This window comes from Schistocerca americana, chromosome X, assembly GCF_021461395.2.
Source record: "Schistocerca americana isolate TAMUIC-IGC-003095 chromosome X, iqSchAmer2.1, whole genome shotgun sequence".
NCBI lineage: Eukaryota > Metazoa > Arthropoda > Insecta > Orthoptera > Acrididae > Schistocerca > Schistocerca americana.
Window position 1 is genome coordinate 690,288,378 of NC_060130.1, and position 24,248 is coordinate 690,312,625.

Consider the following 24,248-nt stretch of genomic DNA (forward strand, 5'->3'; position numbering starts at 1 on the left):
ACGTCTCCACATCACCAGCAGATTTGCATAGTTTATAAAATGCAGGATTGTTCACGGACGATCCAGATGATAGAATAGTTGCAGGAGTACAAGCGATTTACTGCATGCATACCTCTAAAAATGCTTATGAAGTACTTTGAAGACATGAGACTGATTATTATGAACGCTAAACAGGAACTCATTCTGGTACAGAGTGCGACTGCCAATAATTCATACATTCAAGGAGCTCAAGAGGAGAATATGATCACAATCAGCAAGATAATATGGATAATGCCTCACATCAGTATATCAGATGAGGAGTGTTTGAAGCTTTTAAAAGTCCTGAATTCAAGTACATTTCTGTCACTGACATTTCGCTCATGGGAGATTTCCGAGTATCCAGTTTTACCGACTGTGAGCAGACAAACATAGGTTATTAAAACCTCCACCCATCTAGAGACACCTAGATTCATCATACTTGCGTTCCAGAGTGATTGAAGAGGTAATATAGCAAACGATTCTGCCATGTATGTCAACTGCAAGTTAACTAATGCCAAAGTCAACCTCAATTCAGAATTCTACCCATATGACAATCTATATCTGCAATGGAATGAAAGTGTATACAGTGTAGCATACGACATGTATGCAAGGTTTCGCGCTTCTTGCTATGAAATTGCCAGAGGAAAGGGAGGAGGGTGTCTACTCAGTCCACGTAAGTTCAAAGAGTTTCACTGATCATCATAATAGACTGCTCGAAACAGAATGAGATAATTCAATCTGGACCCATAGATGTGCGAATTGAATTTGAATCATCGACAAATTTCCCAGAACACACTGCCGCATATGCTCTAGTTCTGCATGACCGTGTGATCTACTACTGCCCGGTCACAGGTGTTGTGCAATGAGCTGTATAAATGTATAGGTACTGCACTGTAGCTAGAGCATGTCACGATGACGTGTCGTGGTGTGAACATCATTGTAGATGCTCAGGGTTTCTATGACAGTGAGCGTAGACCGTTCGTATTGAAAGATGTTGAGTTTGTAGCATACACACAACGTGCCAGAATAATAAAGATATTCTCAGCAAACATTGCATCACCAAAATCTTTCAGTGAAGTGAGGTGTACTAAGACACGGAGGAGTGCAAAGTCGTTAACACATTTCTACCATGGAATTCACTAGGGTGATCCTGACATACCTTATAAAGTTATGGTGACTGTGCTTAAATTATTCCATCACATGGACACCCTCATCTATATGAAGGGGAAGGAGAAGATTTCATAGATGCATCTAATCTTTAAATTTGGTTCTATTCAAGGCCTGGAATTTTACGGCTGTCCTTCTATCCATTGACTTAAGAAAGTATATAAAAAAACTGCTGTTGTGTCTGCTTATGAAAATGTAAAATTACTTTAAGTTGGGTGAGAAATAAATAATTTTTTCCCTAACAATGCTTGTATACTTTTTTTTGACACCAGCATCCTTAGCATGTAAGTTTAATCATGATACTATACCTGCTTCCATCTATACCTGCATTCCACTGGAACTGTGTCTGACACACGTACCACAGCCTTTGCACAATGTCACTGGGGGAGTAGCAGTACCTCCACTATTAGTAGTTACGCTTTCACCTTGCCTGCAGGGGAGTCTCTGAAATTGTGTGTTAAAGGGGATACGTCTTGCAGACGCGTGCGTAAGCAATGCAGTTGTAACTGCAGAATGTTCAAACATGTATTTTAACAACAACATAATGATTAGGGTTTTTTAAATAAGAACAGTGATGTAGGGCCACGAATTATTTTCCTTTATTGATTTAACTTTACAGACGCTCTTCTGCGAACCTTACAGAACAGGAGAGCTTCTGTAAAGTTTGGAAGGTAAGAGACGAACTACTGGCGGAAGTAAAGCTGTGAGGATGGGGCGTGAGTCGTGCTTGGGTAGCTCAGATGGTAGAGCACTTGCCCGCGAAAGGCAAGGGTCCTGAGTTCGAGTCTTAGTCCGGCACACAGTTTTAATCTGCCAGGAAATTTCATATCAGCGCACACTCCGCTGCAGAGTGAAAATATCATTCTGGAAACATCCCCCAGGCTGTGGCTAAGCCATGTCTCCGCAATATCCTTTCTTTTAGGAGTGTTAGATCTCCAGGTTCGCAGGAGAGCTTCTGTAAAGCTTGGAAGGTAGGAGACGAGATACTGGCGAAAGTAAAGCTGTGAGGATGGGGCGTGAGTCATGCTTGGGTAGCTCAGTTGGTAGAACACTTTCCTACAGAAGGCAAAGGTCCTGAGTGCGAGACTCAGTCCGGCACACAGTTTTAATCTGCCAGGAAATTTCAGTTGTTTATATTATTTGGGTTAAAAGATAAATTTGTAAAGTGAAATGTTGAAATTTATTTTTAGCTCATTTTATGAATCTGTGAAATTTAAATAATAGTCTAGGATTAGATATCCTATTATTTTAAAAGTTAATTATAGTTCATAGGGTACTATTAGTTAAGGTCTTTAAACCCAAAGAATTTCATTCAGAGGAACCTACCCAGTGATTTATTCTAATTAATTTACTTGTTTGTATATCTCTGTTATCACAGAATTTTTTTGAGTTATAATTCTCAGGATTTATAATTATAAAACATTTCAAGTCAAGGTGCTGCTTGTAGTTAAGAGTACATGGGTTACAATAGATTTTTGTTTATAACGAATTCGATGGTGAAATACTGTTGATGAAGGTGGATTTGATACTAATTTGATTTATTTAATTTAACTGATCTTGGCTCTGAGGTGTGTACATTTCCCCTGTCACTCTCATTATTAATAATTCCATTTGAATAATTTTAAGGTAGCTTCTATTTAGATGAGATAACTCATAACATAGTCTGTACTGGAAAGTGTGTCTAGGAAGAGGTTCAAGATACTAGGAAAGTAGTTCACTTACACTGAAAATTTTTCTCTGCAAATAGGGTCTTGATTATTTATTTTATTATATTTATTTTTTGATTATTTAATTATTTAACATAAATAATTTGGTTGTTTTTGTGTCTTAGTATATTTTTTGAAGTATAGTATACTGCTAATGTGTTTTATGAAATAGTATTTTAAATTATTTAAAGTAGATTTTATTTGTTGTACCTTTTGTATCAGGGTTTATCAAAATTTTAGTATTTATATTATTTATCTCGATTTGTCTTTATTTATAAATAATTAATAGTCATTGTGTCATAATTATTATTAAATTATTTATAGAAATGAGATGTTAATTGTTTCATAAGATATCTAGTTTCTTAACAAGAAATTTAATTTTTTAAAGTTGATTGTTTTTATTCAATTTTTTAAGTATAAATATTAACTTATTTATTCTTTAATGGATAAGCTTTAAACTTATAAACCAATAATTTGTTGTTTTAAATATAATAGTAGGCTTTAAACCTGCTATCTTTAAGATTACATTTTAGTTCATTATTTGATATTTTGATTTTATAATTATTTTAGGTTTTGTACTAAGATGCTTGATTTAATTTATTAATCTTTGTAATAACGATAGAATTAGTAAATTTATTTGTATAACAATTTTAACTTGTAAACTTATTATAACGAACTAGTCAAAATTGATTTCCTCATCAAAAACATTTCATCTTGAAAATATATTGAGGTCTGGCCTGCTCACTGAGGGGATTTTTAAAGAGCCGCAGTATTTTGACCATGCAAAGATAGCATAATCCAGAGTCTCTTAATTAGTGGCTGGAATGAATGGCTTGATGAGAAATCAACTGTCTCTTAATATATTTTTGAATTTAATTTGAAAGGCAAAAGGCTTAATTTTATCTTTAGGGCGAGAAAAACCTATATTTCTTAACATCTTGCTTTTATATAGTTTTTTGTTGGTCTTTCTATATTTAATGATAATGTTTTGTTGGGGTGACATGAAGAATAAACTCTCCATTATTATATCATTGATTTATGTTTGTAGTTTTGATGCATCATTTATGATCATAAGATTAAGTTACCTTAGGGTAACAGCGTAATTGTTTTTGAGAGCTCATATTGACAAAGCAGATTGTGACCTAGATGATGGATTAAGAAAAAGTTTGGATGCAGAAGTCCAATGATTAGGACTGTTTGACCTCTAAATTGTTACATGATCTGAGTTCAGACTGGTGTGAGCCAGGTCGGTTTCTATCCTAAGACTATTATTCCATATTAGTACGAATAAAAATATTTTTTACTGTATTGATTAATATTAATTAATTTACTATTTGACAGATTAATGTGTTGAATTTAGAATTCATTTATGCAGATTTTTTTCTACAAATAGTATTGATACTTTATGAATTATTTATATTTATTTTAAACTTTCTTTTGTTGTTTGCTTGTGTTTTAATTAGTGTGGCTTTTTTAACTTTACTGGAGTGAAAGGCTTTAGGCTATATTCAGATCTGTAATGGTCCAAATAAAGTAGGATTTGTAGGGATTCCGCAGCATTTAAGTGATGCTGTTAAGTTGATCTGTAAGGAGCAGCCCATCCCTATTATATCCATTATTTAAGCTATTATTTTTCTCCTGTTCTTAATTTAATAATTTCAGTGGCTATTTGAGTAATTTTTCCTTATTTAAATTACATGTGTGTTTCTCTTATGGTTTTTTTTTGTTTTTTGTGTTGTGCTAAATTAGGTGTTTATACTGTTATACTTGCTGGTTGACCTTCTAAATCAAATTGTTCTTTAACCCTAGGATGCATATACAGGGCCTCCGAGGCCCTTGTATGTCTTCATTTAAAATAAACAATTCTGTAATTTTTTGTTTGATGTCGAACTGATTTCCAGTACTCTTTCATGAACACTGTGACATACCTCCTATTAAGTCTGAACGAGATACCTTTTTAAGTTTTTTGTGTAATTCAATACATTTACCCATACACCGTGAATGCATAAGCAGGGCTTAAGAAGCCCTCACACATTTATAAATGTTCTTTAGCCTATATTGTCTACAACATTTGTTTGGGAGCAGTTATTAATTCAACAATAACTGTTGTGGTATTTCCAGCAACAGGCATGCCAACAGCAGCAGTAGCTGTAGCAGTAATAGTGTAACTAAAAAATAATACACACTACTTTCACATATTGGCGATGTCGGTGTATTATTGATCTTTTTGCTATCAAATGTTTTATTATTGCATAGTATTGTTATCCTGCACAGCTCTTGTCAGCCTCATTGTTACTGTAGTTTGTTTGTTGCTGCAAGGCCCATATTGTTACGAGTATGACTCGTTTAGTGCTGCACATGCTGCTGTTCGAGAGACATGCCTTTTGCTATGGCTTCGACACACAAAGCAAGAGAGTCAGTGTGTGCAAATGCAGCTAATTTTGAAAGTGTTGTGGCTCAGTTGTTTGAAGAAGATGATTCTTGCGAGGCAGGAAATATTTTTGAAGATCAGCCAATGAACCTGCAGATGTGAATATTGAGGCAGATGACAGTCCTTCCGATAATATTACTTCACCAGAGTCTGAAAATGAAGAACCACCCCAAAAAGGTATAGAAGACCACACATACATTAGTCAGAATGGAACGATTTGGAAATTAGATCCTCATGCAACTTTTTGTACGCCTGTCCATAATATCGTAAAGAAGATACCTGGTCCAGCCTGTAGTTTGAAAACCTGTAAACCTAAGGATGCCTGGAACTATTTCATCTACAAGGAAATACTAGAGTAAATCATCAACTGCACAAATATTGAAGGCAGAAGAGTGGCTGCTTTACGTGGTAAAATGTGGAAAAACGTTTCGCTTGCTGAAATGGAGGGTTTTCTCGGTCTTTTACTACTTTCTGGTGTTGAGAAGAGTTGCGATGTCCCTATTAGAGAATTATACTTGGATGAAAAATCCTACATATAAGACCACAATGTTAGTAAATAGATTCGAGGATATAAGGAGAATGATTAGATTTGATGACAGGTGTACCCTTGAAGCTCGATCTGCAGATGACAAACTTGCAGCTGTTCACTATGTATGGGAACTATTTCGTGACAAGTGTAGAAATAGAATGATTCCCAATGATTCACTCACAGTTGACGAACAGCTAGTCCCATTCCGTGGAAGTTGCAGCTTGACCCAGTATATGCCCTCTAAACCAGCCAAGTATGGCATAACAATATTTTGGTTATTTGATGCTACATCTGCATATGCTTTAGACGGAATTGTTTACACGGGAAGGACACCCCATGAACCTATTCAGAAAGATCTTTCTAAAAGCATTGAAGGGTCATTAAAAAATATTACTGCTGACAACTTCTTTACTAGTGTGCAGCTGGCAGAAGAGATGCTTCAGAAGCAAATTACAGTGGTGGGAGCAGTCAAACAAAGTAAATCAGAAATTCCTAATGAGATGACACCATCTGCCTCAAGAGCGATTCATTCCTCTTTGTTTGCATTTAGAGGTGACATTACAATGGTGAGTTATGTTCCCAAAAAGAAAAAGTCTGTAGTTCTCATTAGCACAACGCATCAAGACAGAAACATCGATGAAACTCATGCAAAAAAGAAACCAGATATAATAAAGCTCTATAACTCTACGATGGGTAGAGTAGATCAAATGGACCAGAAAATTCGTTATTACACTAGAAAGAGACAAACAAGAATATGGCCATTTGCATTATGGATGAATATGATGGATGTCGCAGCAATGAACAGTGGAATTTTAAATTCCGCCCAACATACCAAAGTGGAAGAAGTGATAAAAGGCGTCTGTTCCTAAGAGATTTAGTAGAGGAAATGGTAAGACCACTAATGGAACTTCGTATTCAGATCCCTAAACTTCCAAAGAAAATCGTTGATGCCATGCAAAGATGTGGTGTTTAAAAAGGTGTCATATTGCCGAACCAACTACCTGTTTTTAGGAAAAAGAAGAATATGCAATTATTGTCCATATAATAAACACAGGAAAAGTGCTATGACATGCACTAAGTGTAAAACCAACATTTGTAAGGAACTTAGTGGTGTTCTTTGTGCTTCTTGTTTGTCACATGTTGAAAACTAAGAAAAATACAATTTTATGTGAACAATGAATAATAACTTTTTGTCAAAATATTGCCTAAATGCATAATATTGTGAATAACGATTATATTTTAATTGAAGAAATTGGTTGTAATAAATGTTATAAAATGTAAACTGCAACTTATAAGTGAGTTAATAAAATTATTTGTATACGTTGTATGTAAATGGATGTAACTAATAAAAATTCACTCTTAGAGTTTTTTTTAAAAAAGGCCCACCAGATCTTGTTACTGTATCTTAGGAATCTTTCAATATGACAATAAATTTGACAGAAATAAATTTAACTCCAAAGAATGATTATAAGAAAAGAGGAAAATTTTAAATTTGGGCAGGGCCTTGGAGGCCCTGCATACGCATTCATGTGTGTTTTCGGCACCATGCATCCTAGGGATTCTGTTGATCAAACAATTTCATCTGAAGTTAGATTAGCTTTGATTTTATTGTCTTTATTTATTTTAATTGGTAGTTTTAACATGTTTGATTTTATAAATTTTCAAGTTTATTGTTGATTTATCATTATTTCTTTTCTTTTAGCTTTGGCATGTTTTGCTTCTTGCTTACCTGAGACTAATCGAACTCCTTTTGATTTTGCTGAAGGTTAATCTGAATTGGTTTCAGGGTTTAATATTAAATATGGAGTAGGTGGTTTTAATTAGATTTTTTGGCTGAATATACTACAATTGTGTTCATGAGTATGTTGTTGGCTTCAATTTTTTTATGTTGTAATTTTTATTCTTTTATATTTTTTTTAAGCTTGCTGCTATATCATTTGGGTTTATTTGAGTTTGAAGCACTTTACCACAGTTTCGTTATTAAAAATTGATATATTTGGCTTGAAAGAGATTTTTACCTTTGTCTTTAAATATTTTATTTTCTTTATTGGCTTAAAGATTTTATTTAATTTATTTATTTAATGAAATTTTTTGAGAAAAGTCAATAGAAGATTGAAGCTTCTAGTTCTATGTTTTCAAAACATATGCTTATCCTAAGCTAATTAACTTATTTATTTTGTTCCTTAATTAGTTTGTGTCAAGCATTGCATCATGAATAATAATTAATAAGTATGTAAAGTAGATAATTGTTAAGATTTGTCCTGTTATAATATATGGTTCTTCAACTGGACATTTACCAATTCATGTTAATAAGCGTATGGTAATGACTATAATTCAGAATATAATTTAATAATTATATTACAATATTAATATTATAATTGTTAACTTTTGTCCTGTTATAATATATGGTTCTTCAACTGGACATTTAACAATTCATGTTAATAAGCATATGACAATGACTATAATTCAGAATATCATTTTTTAATAGGGTAGAATTGAATATCTGAGAATGGTGTTTTGTTGTAAAATGGTAAAATTATTAAGATTCTAATCGATACAAATAATGCAATAACAGCTCCTAACTTATTAGGAATTGATCATAGAATTGCGTAAGCAAATGGGAAATATCTATCTGACTGAATGTGGACTGGTGTTACTAATGGATTGGCAGGTACAAAATTACCTGGGTCTTCTAGTAGATAAGGATTAATTAGACATAATATAATCAATAATGATGTTATTAATACAAATGTGATAGAATCCTTGAAAGTAAATTATGGATGGAATGGAATTTTTTCAATATCTCCATTTAGTCGGAAGGTGTTATTAGAGCCTGTTTGGTGAAGAAAAAACAAGTGGATTGCTGCCATAACTGCAATAACAAATGGTAGTACATACTGAAATCTAAAGAATCGATTTAATGTCTCGTTGTAAACAGAAAACCAACTCATACTCATTGAACTAAGTCTGTTCCTTAGTAAGGAATTGCTGATAATAAATTAGTAATTACTGTAGCACCTGAGAATGATATTTGACTTCGAGGTAAAACATATCAATAAATGCAGTTGCTGTAACTAAGAATAGAATTACTGTTCCAATTATTCAGGTGTGTATATACATGTACGAGCCATAGTAGATTCCTCGTCCTACATGCAAATAAATAATATAGATGGTCCATTTGTGTGTAAAGTTCGAATGATTCAACCATTATTTACGTCCTAGCAGGCGTTTACCACACCACTGAATGCTATTTCAATATTTGATGTACAGTGCATAGCTAAATATAGTCCAGTCACTATTTGAATTACTAATCACAGACCTAATATGGAAAGAAAATTTGATCAAAATGAAATATTGGTTGGTAGAGTAAATCAACTAAGGAATTGTTAATAATTTTAATTAAAGGATGTCTTAATCATAGGGGTTTACTAAATAGTAAAAGTATCATATTTTACGAATAGGTCCATGGTTAATGTTAGTAATTTTAACTACTGATAATAGTGTTAAAAAGAGATACATTATTATCATAATTGTAGCAATAAATGTTGGTCTATTATACAGGGTGTTACAAAAAGGTACGGACAAACTTTCAGGAAACATTCCTCATACACAAAGAAAGAAAATATGTTATGTGGACATGTGTCCGGAAACGCTTACTTTCCATTTTAGAGCTCATTTTATTACTTCTCTTCAAATCACATTAATCATGGAATGGAAACACACAGCAACAGAACGTACGAGCCTGACTTCAAACACTTTGTTACAAGAATATGTTCAAAATGTACTCCGTTAGCGAGGATACATGCATCCACCCTCCGTCGCATGGAATCCCTGATGCGCTGATGCAGCCCTGGAGAATGGCGTATTGTATCACAACCGTCCACAATACGAGCACAAAGAGTCTCTACATTTGGTACCGGGGTTGCGTAGACAAGAGCTTTCAAATGCCCCCATAAATGAAAGTCAAGAGGGTGGAGGTCAGGAGAGCGTGGAGGCCATGGAATTGGTCCGCCTCTACCAATCCATCGGTGACCGAATCTGTTGTTGAGAAGCGTACGAACACTTCGACTGAAATGTGCAGGAGCTCCATTGTGCATTAACCACATGTTGTGTCGTACTTGTAAAGGCACATGTTCTAGCAGCACAGGTAGAGTATCCCGTATGAAATCATGGTGGTGAATCGAGGAAGTACAATACATACTGACGAAACTAAAATGAGCTCTAACATGGAAATTAAGCGTTTCTGGACACATGTCCACACAACATCTTTTCTTTATTTGTGTGTGAGGAATGTTTCCTGAAAGTTTGGCTGTGCCTTTTTGTAACACTCTGTATAATTTTTCTAAAGATATTCATATTTCTTGGTAATTGATTGAGTTATCAATATTTATAGTTTTGGTATTTTTGAAGAAATCTTTAAATATTTTCATGTCTAAAATTATTAATGTTGATATAATAAAGACTCATATTGTTAAAGTGATGATAATAGTAATTGATTTTCGTTGACATATTCCATTTGATGCAATTCTTGTGATATAAATAAGTAGAACTAATGTAGTACCAAGAAATGTTAAGAGTAAAATATGTGACAATCAATAACTTTCCATTATTGTTCCTCTTTCTAAACCAACAAGGAAAGTTTGAAGGATAATAAAGAGTAATAAGGAGTATTATTTAATAAAAATAATATTTATTACATTTGATAGTGATATAATTATTATTTTGATCATTTCAGGGTTTAGTTTATTAAAATATCAGTTTTGGAGACTGATGATAGGAGCTTTTCCACCCTTGAAGTCTTAAAAGTGGGGTTATTTCTGGTTTATAAGAGCGGTGTTTTTTTGACCTATTAAAACTAATGTTTTTATTCTCTGTTTTTACTTCTTTATTGGTATATTTTGGTGGTGTTTACGTTTTTCCTTATAAACGTAATCATTTAGTAATTGTTCCTCTGAGATTGGAGTATACCATTCTTTCTTTATTTATGTTGATTATTATTTTTATTATTGAATTTGATTAAGATTATTTTTTCCCTGTTATTTTCTATTTTTTTCAGTTTGTGTCAGTGCTTTAGGTCTTTCTATATTGGTTTCAATAATTCGGTCTCATGGTAATAATTTTTTAAACCCTTTTGGTTTGTCTTTATGTCTAAGTGTTTATTTATAACTGTGCTTTTGATCCCTCTTTGTTGATGGTTGGTTCATTCTTTAATGTTCCTGTCAAGTTTTTTTCTTAATTGTGTATACTCATATGCTGATGTGAATATAATTAGATATTATTTTGGTATTGATTATTTTTATTTTAGTAAAATGTTGAGATTTTGGATTCGTTCTTTAATAATTACTGCTGGAGTTTCGGTTTATTTAATTTTATATCATTCAAATTTTTTTGTTTTTATGTTCTTGACTTTAATAATTATACGTAATTGTTTATTTGCTAGACTGGGCCATCTTTACTTTTTATATTTTTTTTTGAGGCTAGATTGCTTCCTACTTTGCTTTTAATTTTAGGTAGGGGCTATCAACCTGAGCATTTGCAGTCTGGTGTTTATTTAACCTTTGATACATTATTTGCTAAATTACATTTATTGTTAGTTTTATTTAGGGTTTATGATTTTTCTAATACTTTATATTTTCCTTTCTGTTTGAATTTGGTTTTTACTATCTCATATTTCATGTTTTTATGATTTTAGCTTTTTTAGTTAAGATTCCATTGTTTTTGGTTCATTTATGACTCCCTAAATCCCATGTAGATACTCCTATTTCTGGTAGAATAATTCTTGCTGGTTTTTTGTTCAATTTGGGTGATATAGCATTTTTCGTGTAATAAATATTATTTCTTATTAGGCGTTGAAGTTAAATTATTTGTCGTTGTCTTTCGGTTTTTCTGGTAGAGATATTGTTAGATTTAACTTTTTTCGTCAGGTTGATTTAAATTCCTTAATTGCTTCCTCTTCTGTCTCTCATATAAGAATCGTTATTGGTGGATTAATGACCATGAATTGATAGCATTGTATAGGTTCTGTTTCTTTAATAGTTGACCATGGTTTATGTTTTTCTGGCTCATTTTGTTTGTCCAATATGATTTATGAACGCTTAGGTAACAAAGATTATTAATTAATCAGGGTATAATTAATTTGATGTCTAGAATGGCTTTGTGGTGATTTCTTTTAAAATAATCAAATATAACTGCTCCTCCTTCATTAAATTTGGTAGGTCAACTTAGATTGTAAAATGGAATTATATCGTGGTCATCTTTTAGATTTTTGGCTTTAATTTTTTGTATTTTTTATAACTGTTTATATATATATATATATATATATATATATATACCTGTTCTTTTGGTTATTTTTGGGAATATCTTCATTTACTTTTCCATTGATTGCCTTTAAATATTCTTTGTTTAAATTGCTTAAGTATTTTAATTGAAGATATAGTTTTGTGGGACCAGTGACATTACGTTTTTGAACTTAGGTCGTGTATTTATTCTCTATTTGTTTTTTGATGTTTTTGTTTGTTTTTCTAAGAACTATAAAGTTTATTTTAGCTACCTATTACTTAATAATTGATTACAGAGTTTATGTTGAAAGAGAAGATTTTAATTTGAATGGTTCTATGATTGTTATGACTTTAATTTTGGATTGAATGTCTCTTATTTTTTGTCTTTTGTTATATATATATACATTTCTTCTTTGCTAATTTGCTATAGACAGGATTATATGTCAGTGACAAAAATATAAATCGTTTCATTATTGTTGTTTTAATATTTATTCATTCAATAGGGTTTTCAATTATTAGTTCTAATCTGATTAGGATTTTGCTACAATGGGATGGTTTGAGTTTGGCTTCTTATTATTTACTTATTTACTACCAAAATGTAAAATCTTCTAGTGCTGATATATTAACAGCTCTTTCTAATCGGATTGGTGATGTTGCTACTTTAATTTCTATTGCCTGAATATTAAATTTTGGTGGTTGAAATTGTATTTATTATTATGACTTTATCTCTAGATCTTTTGAAATAAAGCTCATTACTATAGTGTTCCAGCAGCTATAACCAATCGAACACAGATTCCTTTTTCTATTGACTTCCAGCTGCTATGGCTGCTCCTACTCCTGTTTCTGCTTTAGTCCACTCGTCTACTCTCGTTACTGCAGGGGTTTATTTATTGATTCGATTTAGACAAATATTGGAGACTTATAAGTGAGGTTGGTTTTTACTTTTAATTGCTGGCTGTGGTGGCCGAGCAGTTCTAGGCGCTTCAGTCCAAAACCGCGAGACTGCTACGGTCTCAGGTTGGAATCCTGCCTTGGGCGTGGATGTGTGTGATGTTCTTAACTTAGTTACGTTTAAGTAGTTCCAAGTTCTAGGGGACTGATGACCTCAGATGTTGAGTCCCATAGTACTCAGAGCCATTTGAACAATTTTTTATATATTTTTATACTTTTAATTGGTTGTATAACCATGTTTATGGCTGGATTCGGAGCTAATTTTGAATTTGATTTGAAGAAAATTATAGTTCTATCTACTTTGAGACAACTTGGTTTAATAATCAGAATTTTGGCTATAGGATATCCAAAGCTTGCTTTTTACCTTTATTGGCTCATGCTTTACTTGAGGCATTGTTATTTATGTGTGTAGGTTCAATAATTCATAATTTAAAGAATTCTCAGCAAATTCGTTTTATGGGTTCAAGTGTTAATTTCATGCCTTTGATTTCTATTTGTTTTAATGTTTCTAATTTGTCTTTATGTGGCATGCCTTTTTCAGCCAGGTTTTATTCAAAGGATTTAATTATTGAAATGGTTTGTTTGAGATGAATTAAGGGGTTTCATACCGACCTATCTCGACAATGGTAAATTGCCCTGTTTTCTCAAGAACTGTTAAGTATATAAATGTGGTGTTTTTATCACATTTTCTCCCATGTTTTGTGACTGTGTTGCTCTACAATCACTTCAAAATAACAACTGGAAAAAAGTTATGATAATTCCCCTGAATATATAATTTTTTGGTGTAAATTTTCACAATTTTAAGTTCTTGAATTTTAACTATTACAGTAAATACTACTAAAGTAGACCTACAACATCTTTGGACTATCTATGTTATGTGGCAAATAATTCACTGATGTAGATTCAGAAGTTTCTGAGAAGAAGGGGCTTTTATACTGAAAAATGTCATGTTGAGAAAAATGCATTTAAAGAAAAAATTTAATATACGGCCAACTGATACATAAAAATATGTTAGAATCCCGCTGGATGGTAATCCTCATCTCCTCCTTCATCTTCCTCAACCAGTGCTGCTCTCCTTCTCCTGGTTCTGGCTACTTTTGACATATTGTTTGTTGCAATCTCTGCCTTCATGATTCACCATTGGTCCAAGTCCATCACGCGTTTAGTGGTGTTGTAACCTTTATGAATGCCAAGATATTCTAAAACCTGTAGTCTTCCAGAATAACCACAATTAAAAGTAAGAACAGCATTCAAAGCACCAAGTTCAAAGACTGACCTTCCAACAAACACTTTTTTTGGTATCCTTGACCATACAACATGTTAAATGATTTATTTGCATTTTATGTTTTGGCCTTGAGACATTTCTTCAACAGCTCTGGTTGGGCAAGATCCTGAAACACAGGTTTCATGGCAAGCATAACAGCATTTAGTATAGTAATTTTGTGAGCAGAAGTGTCTCCTTTACCCTCCTCTTTTGCCTTCAAGTATTTACACCATTCAGTGGAACACAGGTTGTGTATTGGTTCAGCATCTGTTGACAGCTTGTGAAATTAAATTGCCTAAACAACTGTCTTTATACCATGTAAATTATCTCTGTTACTTCTAATAGTCATACCACAATATTGTGTAATCTCATCAATTTGTTTATCAGTCAGTTGACGCCTTATACTTAGACCATCAAATAGCTTGATACTTCCCAACTGCTGTTTGAGTCTACATATCTCATGCCCATCCTCTTTTGCACATGATTAATGCGCTCTAGTTTTGTAATTGACAAATCACCATAGGGTTTACTCTCCACCAGTGCCTTATATGATCGCGAGTCTCCATCACCAAGAAAATTCATGTAGCGAATAGCATGGTTATGCTGGGAACATTGGAACATTTTCACTGCAGAAGCAAGCTCCATCCCTCCACTAGTTCCTTCAAAGTTTCTCTGACGAATCATTTCACGCTTAGTTTGCGTTTCAGTACTCTTGCCTGCTTGCCTAAAACCCTGACAGTACATGGTCAACACATCAACATCCAACACTTTCCTATTATTAATGCTGATAATAGATGCACATGAATTCTTTGACTGGAAACCTCTTTTTTGCCATGATCCCTCGAATGATATTACTATGTCAGAACTACCATTTTCTGCTACAGCCTGCTCTGCTGCTGTAGTCATTGACTGCATAGTACACACTTCGATAGATTTTGTAGCGGGACTAGGGAGGTTCAGCAAGCCACAAAGAACCATACCAGCGTAATGGCTTTTTCCTATGCATCTACGTCCATAGAAGTATCTTAGATTAGTGTCAAAAAGTCCATTCTTTACACTTACTTCTGAAGTCTTGAAAGTCTTTTTGCTTTTACAATTCAAACACATTATTTTTAAAGTACACACCAGACCATTGCGTTGAGATAGCTTTTCAGAAATTTCAATTTCCCCTCCACATATATGACAACACACTGTTTCACACAAAGCTGAAATAAGTATATGGAGATTAATAATGATATTGCTGTTTGTTTCACTGTCTGAAGCTGCGTTATATTTTACATCATTACCCAGCAGCTTTTTCTTGGAAGCACTCTGAGGAGTAGAAGGACTGTCACTATTTACAACCAAATATCACGCCCTTCGGTGCTAACCACTATTTTTACTGCTGCTGTATTTGTTCTGTAGCATTTGTTTCCTTTGTTTCGTATTTTTTTAAACACTCCTTTTGGTTTAGTCATGACGAAAACTATCACAGGAAACACAGAAACTAAAACGCGGCTAGAGGATAACTGTTGTTGTCAACACAGTATAAGATAACAGTCGTGACACTCACTGCTGTAAAAGTTGTTACCGTTTGACAGATGGAGCGACACTAGCGCTCCAAGCGCCGAGTAAGATGAACGTCAGACATGTCGTAAGCATGTTTGTTTTTCATCCATTTCCAACGTAATTTACGAAATATTTGAGTTATTTTCTTTCCTCTAAGGGTTTGCGTAGTATCAGAAGACATATATGCTTAAAAAATGATTCTAAAATAAGCGCAAGTATGGACAAAAACCGTGACTCGAGTGGCAAGCTACAACACATTTGTGAAGAAAAGCTTGTAACATTGGATAGAACTGCAGTTTACCAGGTTGATATCAAACGAATATAAACACATAGATTAAAACGTAAGAAGCACAGACATGTGCCTCTACATGCATAAGCGATCGACAGCTCATTTATCGTTCTGTAGGCCTACTGTGTTTGTCATCGTTGTCGCCTGTTGCCACAAGTACGACTTTCATCATTATATTATTCTAAGCGGGACAAACAACTGCCAAATAGTGGGAGAAATATGTTGAAAACATTATACTGAGCTGATTACATTACATTTCAAGCAAAACCAAATATTTGAATAATTTTCAAACAATCTGTCAGTGAACAAGGTGTTAACAAAATAATGTCAAAGGAAGCAAGGAAAATTAAGTGACTAACAACAGAAGTGAATGAAATACATACCAAACGCTTTTGTAAGACACGAATAGCTCCACTTAATCTAACCACTTCATCGTCAAAGCATGTCTGTGTTGACAATTCACAGGATTTTGGCACTGATACATGGAGAGTTGAACTGGCTGCGGCCGAAGTGGCCATGCGGTTAAAGGCGCTGCAGTCTGGAACCGCAAGACCGCTACGGTCGCAGGTTCGAATCCTGCCTTGGGCATGGATGTTTGTGATGTCCTTAGGTTAGTTAGGTTTAACTGAGGTGCGCGTCATATATCTTGGCGGCCGAGTTTAGGTTCGTTCTGCGCATTTGACGTCACAAATCACAGTCAGCCGATGAGCAGAGAACGACGTTGCCAGATCTCGACTGCAGTGCAGAGCACGGACGAGTGTCTTCAGTTTTAGAAACGTTCAGTCATAAATGAAGTAATTGAACAAAAGCAATGTCTTGATAGCAGACTTTCTTTTATAGAAAGTTTGGAAAAAGCATTCTTTACACCAATTGCTTCATATTCTATTAATTAATTAAACCAAACAAACAATAAGCCTCCTAATTCAGCCGATAGCAAGGAAAGGTGTTTGTATCAGTCTCACGAACCGCTTTTTCGCAATAAAGAACAGCGGTAATTGTTTATTTCCTATTGTACTTCGACGCAACGTGAGTAATTCATAGTCATCCCAACAGTGTTTGTCGGTATTTTGCAGACGTTTAGAGTGCTCCAGGAGATGCAACAAATGAGTAGCTGCGTTGGCGTAATGGTTAAGGTGTTGGGCTGCTAATCGGAAGATTCTGAGTTCAAGGCTTGTTGCATACTAAATATTTTATTTATTTAAAAACAATAGCGAAGTGTCTTACTTAATGAATTTTATTCGTTTAAATGTAATGTTTTGAAATTTCCTGTGCTTCATTATAATCATAATAAGTTTTCAGTTTTTGTAATTTTCTCCTCCAATATTTCTTTTCACAGCAATTAAAAACAACGAAAAGGCACACATACAATATTCATGTTATCCGTTTTGTTTGTATATCGCCTCTTCCGCAGTCGCTGTTTTACTATTCATATTGAGATATATTCTTTTGCGGCAGTATTAAAAGTATTATTTAGAGCAGAATTTCGGCTCCTACGTTGCCGAGCTATTTGATTGTCTGACGGAATTCTTTGCTTCGCTGCTTTGGCAACATCATATTCAATGGTTTCGTCGACTGATCTATGTTTTGGCAAGTATTTGCTGTCCGTTGTGACAAAAACAAAATGTTTGCGCACTGTGCCTCACTGGCAATATATTTTAGTTTTATGTTTTATTATGTCCAAAATTCAGTTTTGTGTACTTCGCCAACTTCGCCAACTTCGTTTTAATCAGAACGTTTTAGAAAAAAGCGAAATGACTCTGGTATAAAGAAAGTTTTGTTACAGTTGCTAAAGACAGAATATTTCCCAATTTATAAACACTGTTTATGTTATAAAGGGTGTTCATTTTATGGGGACATTGAAATCTCTTGAAAACGACACACAGAGCCAAAAGAAATCCTAATGAAAATTAGTTCCTCCCGGAAGGGGACATCCAATTATAACAAATTTGACTACAAATTCGTCGAATTTGGTATCATTGGATGTCCCCCTCTGGGACAAAAAAAATTTAGTTATAAATTTGTTTGATCCGATGTGTAGATTTGCGGATATTTCAATGTCTCCAATTAAAATGAACACTCTGTATAGTTGGAACCATGAACGACTGCGGTCGATTTAAGGCTCGTTCTACGCACCTGACGTCACGCATCCGCTGACAGCCAGTGAGTGTTCAGTAGTTTTCTGAACGGTCTGCTGGGAATGTCTTGGCGAGTGCGAGTGTTAAATGTGATTGCAGTTATTCTTTGGTGAATTTTTATCGCATTTGTTGCAAGTTGTCATGGCTGATAATGGTGGTAAGCGACAAACTCTCCATAAACAGGCGAGGGACATAATTTACCGGATTCACGCTTTTTTCAAGCGCGAAGCAGAAAACGGTGGACCTATCACGGATGTCGCCAGATCTCAGGAACGCACTGCAGAAGCGACAGGCGTTAGCTTGAGAACCGTTCAGCGGATTGCCAATGAAGGAAAGTTATCTACGGAGACCTGTGGAAGCCCACTTTTCAGATCGCCAGGGAAATATCGCACTCGTGAGAGGACTGTAACTAATTTAGATAATTTCGACAAAGATGTTCTAAGACGAGAAGTGCTAACATGTACAACACAGGCGAATTTCCTACTGTAAAAAAAATCACTGTGAAAATGCGTGAAACCATAAATTTTAAAGGTAGCATGACTTCAATGAATAGAATACTTAAAAACATTGGATTCAAATATGTACATACAAATGACGGAAGAAAGTTTTTAATGGAACGTTGTGATATCGCTGCTTCAAGGGCACAGTTTTTAAGACGTATTATTGAAGTAAGAAAATCTGGGAATAAGAACATTTTTTTCTTGGACGAAACATGGGTGAGCCAAAATCACACAAGGAAAGCGTGTTGGAAAATGAGTGATGGTTCGGGTGGGTTTGAAGTACCAGTTGGTAAAGGTGGACGAATAATTGTGCTTCACGCTGGTTCTGCTTCTGGATTCCTTCCAGAAAGCAAATTAGTGTTCCGGGCAAAAAAGAGAAATTCAGGGGATTATCATTCCGAAATGAACTCTGAGACATTTAAATTGTGGTTTAGGAATCAGTTTCTCCCTTACTTGCCTGCAAACTCGGTGATTGTAATGGACAATGCGAGTTATCACTCTGTTGTTGTTGACAAGACACCCACAACAAGTACAAAAAAAGCCGATACCATGTTATGGCTTGCAAGTAAAAATATTCCACATACTGCCAACCAAACTCGTGCTGAAATGTTGAATCTTGTAGTGCTTCATAAGCCTCGCACAAAAGTTTATGAAATCGATTGTATTGCACAGGAACATGGACACACAGTTTTGCGTTTGCCACCGTACCATTGCCAATACAATCCGATAGAGTTAATTTGGGCACAAGTGAAAGGGTATGTCGCAGAACGAAACGTGACATTTAAAATTGCCGATACAGAAAGGCTTCTGCACGAAGCACTTGACAGAATTACTCCTTCAGCATGGGCTGAATGTGTTCGGCATGCACAAAGGCTACAGGAGGAGGACATGGACAGGGAAATTGTAATTGACAATCTGCTTGAACCCATCGTCATAACTCTAAGACCTGATGATTCGGACTGCGACACTGACTACAGCGATGCAGAAGACTATCGCAGCGATTGACAACAATGAAGGGTAAGGCACATACACAATAATACTCATGTTCTCTTTCTTGTTTTTGTTCCACAGTTGCAATTTTACCAATGGTATTGAAATATATTCCTCTTCTGCAACTGTAATAAGCGTCTTATTTAGACCAGAAGCGTTTTTCTCTTTTGAAGCATCTTCATTGGACAGCATTTTGTCTCCTCCATTGCCAAGTCACCTTTCGTAGTTTTGTGCTGAGGTAACACAATATTCAACGTTTGTGTCGGCCGATCAGTGTTTTAGCAAATAAATGCTTTTTGTGTGTGCCACACACAAAAATTATATTTGACATAGCTCAGAGCACTGATACACAGTATATTCAAGTCCTAATGTTTTTGTAAGTCCACAGTTTTGTTTAACGTATTTTGTGTACTTCCTTTTGATTGATTGAAGTGGTTTAAAATAAAGTCAAACGCGTCCGGTGTAAATAAAACTTGTATCACAGTCGCGAAAGACGGAATATTTCTCAATATTACATACGACACCAATCTGGTACTTAAATTAAACGAGATGTTGTTATACAGTAAATTTTATATGAAATTTAGGTATCTTGTCCACATTTCATTCTCAACATTGTGGTAACTACAATCGAACATACAGAAAGTATACGCTAAGAACTTTACCTCTGCAAACTCTTCAAAATTTCGTGCAATGGTTTACTACATTTAATGCTGCAATATAACCGCGTTGAAAATCGAAACAAAATTAAGTCATTCATGGAGGGAAGGTATCAGTCAAGAAGATGTGTCAAAATCAAATTTTTGGGCCAAATAGTTTTTGTGAAATCGAATGATAAGTGTGTCAAAGCAGTCGGAACACAATGTGTCTGCACAGGCGAGCAGTGCAGTGGTTACAAAATCGCGCACGGCGTGGAATGCGGGGAGCACGTCTCTGTAGCAGCGAAAGGTTTAATGCGGCCGTGGTGGCTTTACTTCATAAACTGCCCGCTCCCCCCTAAACGTAAGTTTGAGAACTACACTGCTACGGCGCTGCTTCTCTTGGCGCGTACAACTGGCAACGCTGCAATCTCCCGCGTCTGGGCGGGCATGCGCGAGCCGCCAAGATAAATGAATTGAACTATAGTTCTAAGTTCTAGGGGACTAATGACCTCAGCAGTTGAGTCCCATAGTGCTCAGAGCCATTTGAACCATTTTTTTGAACTGGCTGCTTCTGTGTCAAAGGACTGTTTTACAGCTTTAAATGGATTGTCGAATCTTTGTGGCAGTTTCCTCTTCATCGTCAGCTTAGGTGGCTTATTTGGGATGTCAAACAGTGTGGGTACGGCATTCTACACGAGTTTATTATTGGCTGCGTTCATGAACTGGTTTTGTTCGAGATGTAGCGAACAAAACCTAATATTATTATACAGGTAAACTGGGTCTTTTTTCATAAGGTCTTCTCGTCTGCTACTAACTAACCATTTTCTGCTCCTAAAACGAAACATTAATCATTAATACACATGTAGTTTGCAAGTGAATCCTGATGACACAGTTTAGTAACATGATGGTATATACCTCTCAGGTTCCTTAGGAAACGTAAAAAAATACAGCTGTGGTGTCTTCTTCCTGTTGTTGCTGCAATTTGTTGCGCTACAAACGCTCAAGCTTGTTAAAACCATTGTAGAAATCAAAATAAACAACCACTATTCGCTTTCAAGATCGCGCCCAATTCACAGTTTAAGTTACTGGCCGCTTGGAGCGCTGCTGGTGCGGTGGGCAACAAAATCGAAGCGAAGTGTCATGACTGTTATGTTAGACTGTGGTTATCAAACATAAACAAATGTACAGTTCAATGAGTTTACTCCAAAGTGCCGCCAGCGTAGGCAACTTATAAAACAGACAGTTTTCTACAAAACAAAAGAAACCACAGACTATGTATTTCCAAAGAAAAATGCCAATATGCGAAATGTGGAAAACAAAACTCTCGGAAATGTCATTGCATGATTATTTTGAAAAAATTATTTAAAATAGGAAATAAACGAAGATTTCAATAAAACCAACACCAAATTAAGCATAAGCATCCATATTTTCATAATTTGCATAAAAGTAAAAATGTAAAATTTTGTCATTTTGGGTGGTACGACTCCCCTTAATTGTTTGATTTTTTCTTAACTTTTTTTCTGCAGGTTTAACTGTTTCTTATTCTTTTCGTTTATTTTATTATTCAATATCTGTAGATAATGATTTTTACTGAGGATTTTCTTTTGATAATATGAGTTATTATATTTCATTTGGTATAATTGGTTTATTGTATGTTGCTGTTATTGGTGGTAGTCTTTTATCTTGATTAATTTTCCCTATCCCCATGTGATATCTTTAGCATATTATTTAAAGTTTTTGACAATTACAGTTGTTGTCTTAGGTGCTGATTTGGGTTATCTAATTTCTAAGTTTGATTTTTCTCATAACTTTGAGTATACTTTCTTTCGTGAAATTTGCTGGTTCTATGTGATTTATACGCTTTCTTTCAACTAAGTTTGTTAGATACATACCTTTGAAGTTGGGTTATTATTCATCAAAGTCATTTGATTATGGTTAGGGTGAGTTATTTGACAGTCAGGGTTTGTGTAGAATATTTATTTATTTAATTAGTTATATTCATGGTTGATATAACTCAAATTTCAAGATTGGATATTTAAGAATTAAATTCCATCCAAACAGGCTATACTGAATGGAGCTGCTCTGTGAATTATAGTTCTCCTATGTCACTAGATGGCTCTAAATTTTGTTTTTGTTTTGAAGTAGACATATTGAGTGAAATAATTAATTAAATGGATGGCTCCAACTTACCAAGATAATATATATATGTGTGTGTGTGTGTGTGTGTGTGTGTGTGTGTGAGTGTGTGTGTGTGCTTTGCACACACATACAAAAACTCAAAAAGTTTTTTTAGGCATTCACAAATGTTCGATATGTGCCCCTTTAGTGATTCGGAAGACATCAAGCCAATAATCAAGTTCCTCCCACACTCGGCGCAGCATGTCCCCATCAATGAGTTCGAAAGCATCGTTGATGCGAGCTTGCAGTTCTGGCACGTTTCTTGGTAGAGGAGGTTCACATAGCCCCACAGAAAGAAATCGCATGGGGTTAAGACAGGAGAGCGTGGAGGCCATGACATGAATTGCTGATCATGATCTCCACCACGACCGATCCATCGGTTTTCCAATCTCCTGTTTAAGAAATGCCGAACATCATGATGGAAGTGCGGTGGAGCACCATCCTGTTGAAAGATGAAGTCGGCGCTGTCGGTCTCCAGTTGTGCCATGAGCCAATTTTCCAGCATGTTCAGATACACGTATCCTGTAACTTTTTTTTCGCAGAAGAAAAAGAGGCTGTAAACTTTAAACCGTTAGATTGCACAAAACACGTTAACTTTTGGTGAATTGCGAATTTGCTGCACGAATGCGTGAGGATTCTCTACCGTCCAGATTCGCACATTGTGTCTGTTCACTTCACCATTAAAAAAAAAATGTTGCTTCATCACTGAAAACAAGTTTCGCACTGAACGCATCGTCTTCCATGAGCTGTTGCAACTGCGCCGAAAATTCAAAGCGTTTCACTTTGTTATCGGGTGTCAGGGCTTGTAGCAATTGTAAACGGTAAGGCTTCTGCTTTAGCCTTTTCCGTAAGATTTTCCAAACCGTCGGCTGTGGCACATTTAGCTCCCTGCTTGCTTTATTCGTCGACTTCCGCGGACTACGCGTGAAACTTCCCCGTACGCGTTCAACCGTTTCTTCGCTCACTGCAGGCCGACCCGTTGATTTCCCCTTACAGAGGCATCCAGAAGCTTTAAACTGCGCATACCATCGCCGAATGGAGTTAGCAGTTTGTGTATCTTTGTTGAACTTCGTCCTGAAGTGTCGTTGCACTGTTATGACTGACTGATGTTAGTACATTTCAAGCACGACATACACTTTCTCGGCTCCTGTCGCCATTTTGTCTCACTGCGCTCTCGAGCGCTTTGGCAGCAGAAACCTGAAGTGCGGCTTCAGCGGAACAAAACTTTATGAGTTTTTCTACGTATCTGTAGTGTGTCGTGACCATATGTCAATGAATGGAGCTACAGTGAATTTATGAAATCGCTTCAATCATTTGTAATAGCCCTGTACATTTATCATTCAGATACTTTAATAACAAGAACATTTAATTGGATGGTTCCAACTTAACTGGGCAGTTCTAAATATTTTTTTGAACTGGGTACATCTAGATATTGTCCAACACAGACAGCTGAAATACTTTAATAATAACAATTAATTAGGTGGCTCTTAAGTGTCCAACCCAAACAGCTGTACTGAAGAAAAAATTTTTTGGATTGAAATAAAACTACTTTGACTGGGTGGTAGGTGGCAGGTGAAAAACGTAAAAGCTATTCTATTTAAAAGAAATATGCACATGGTCCATATA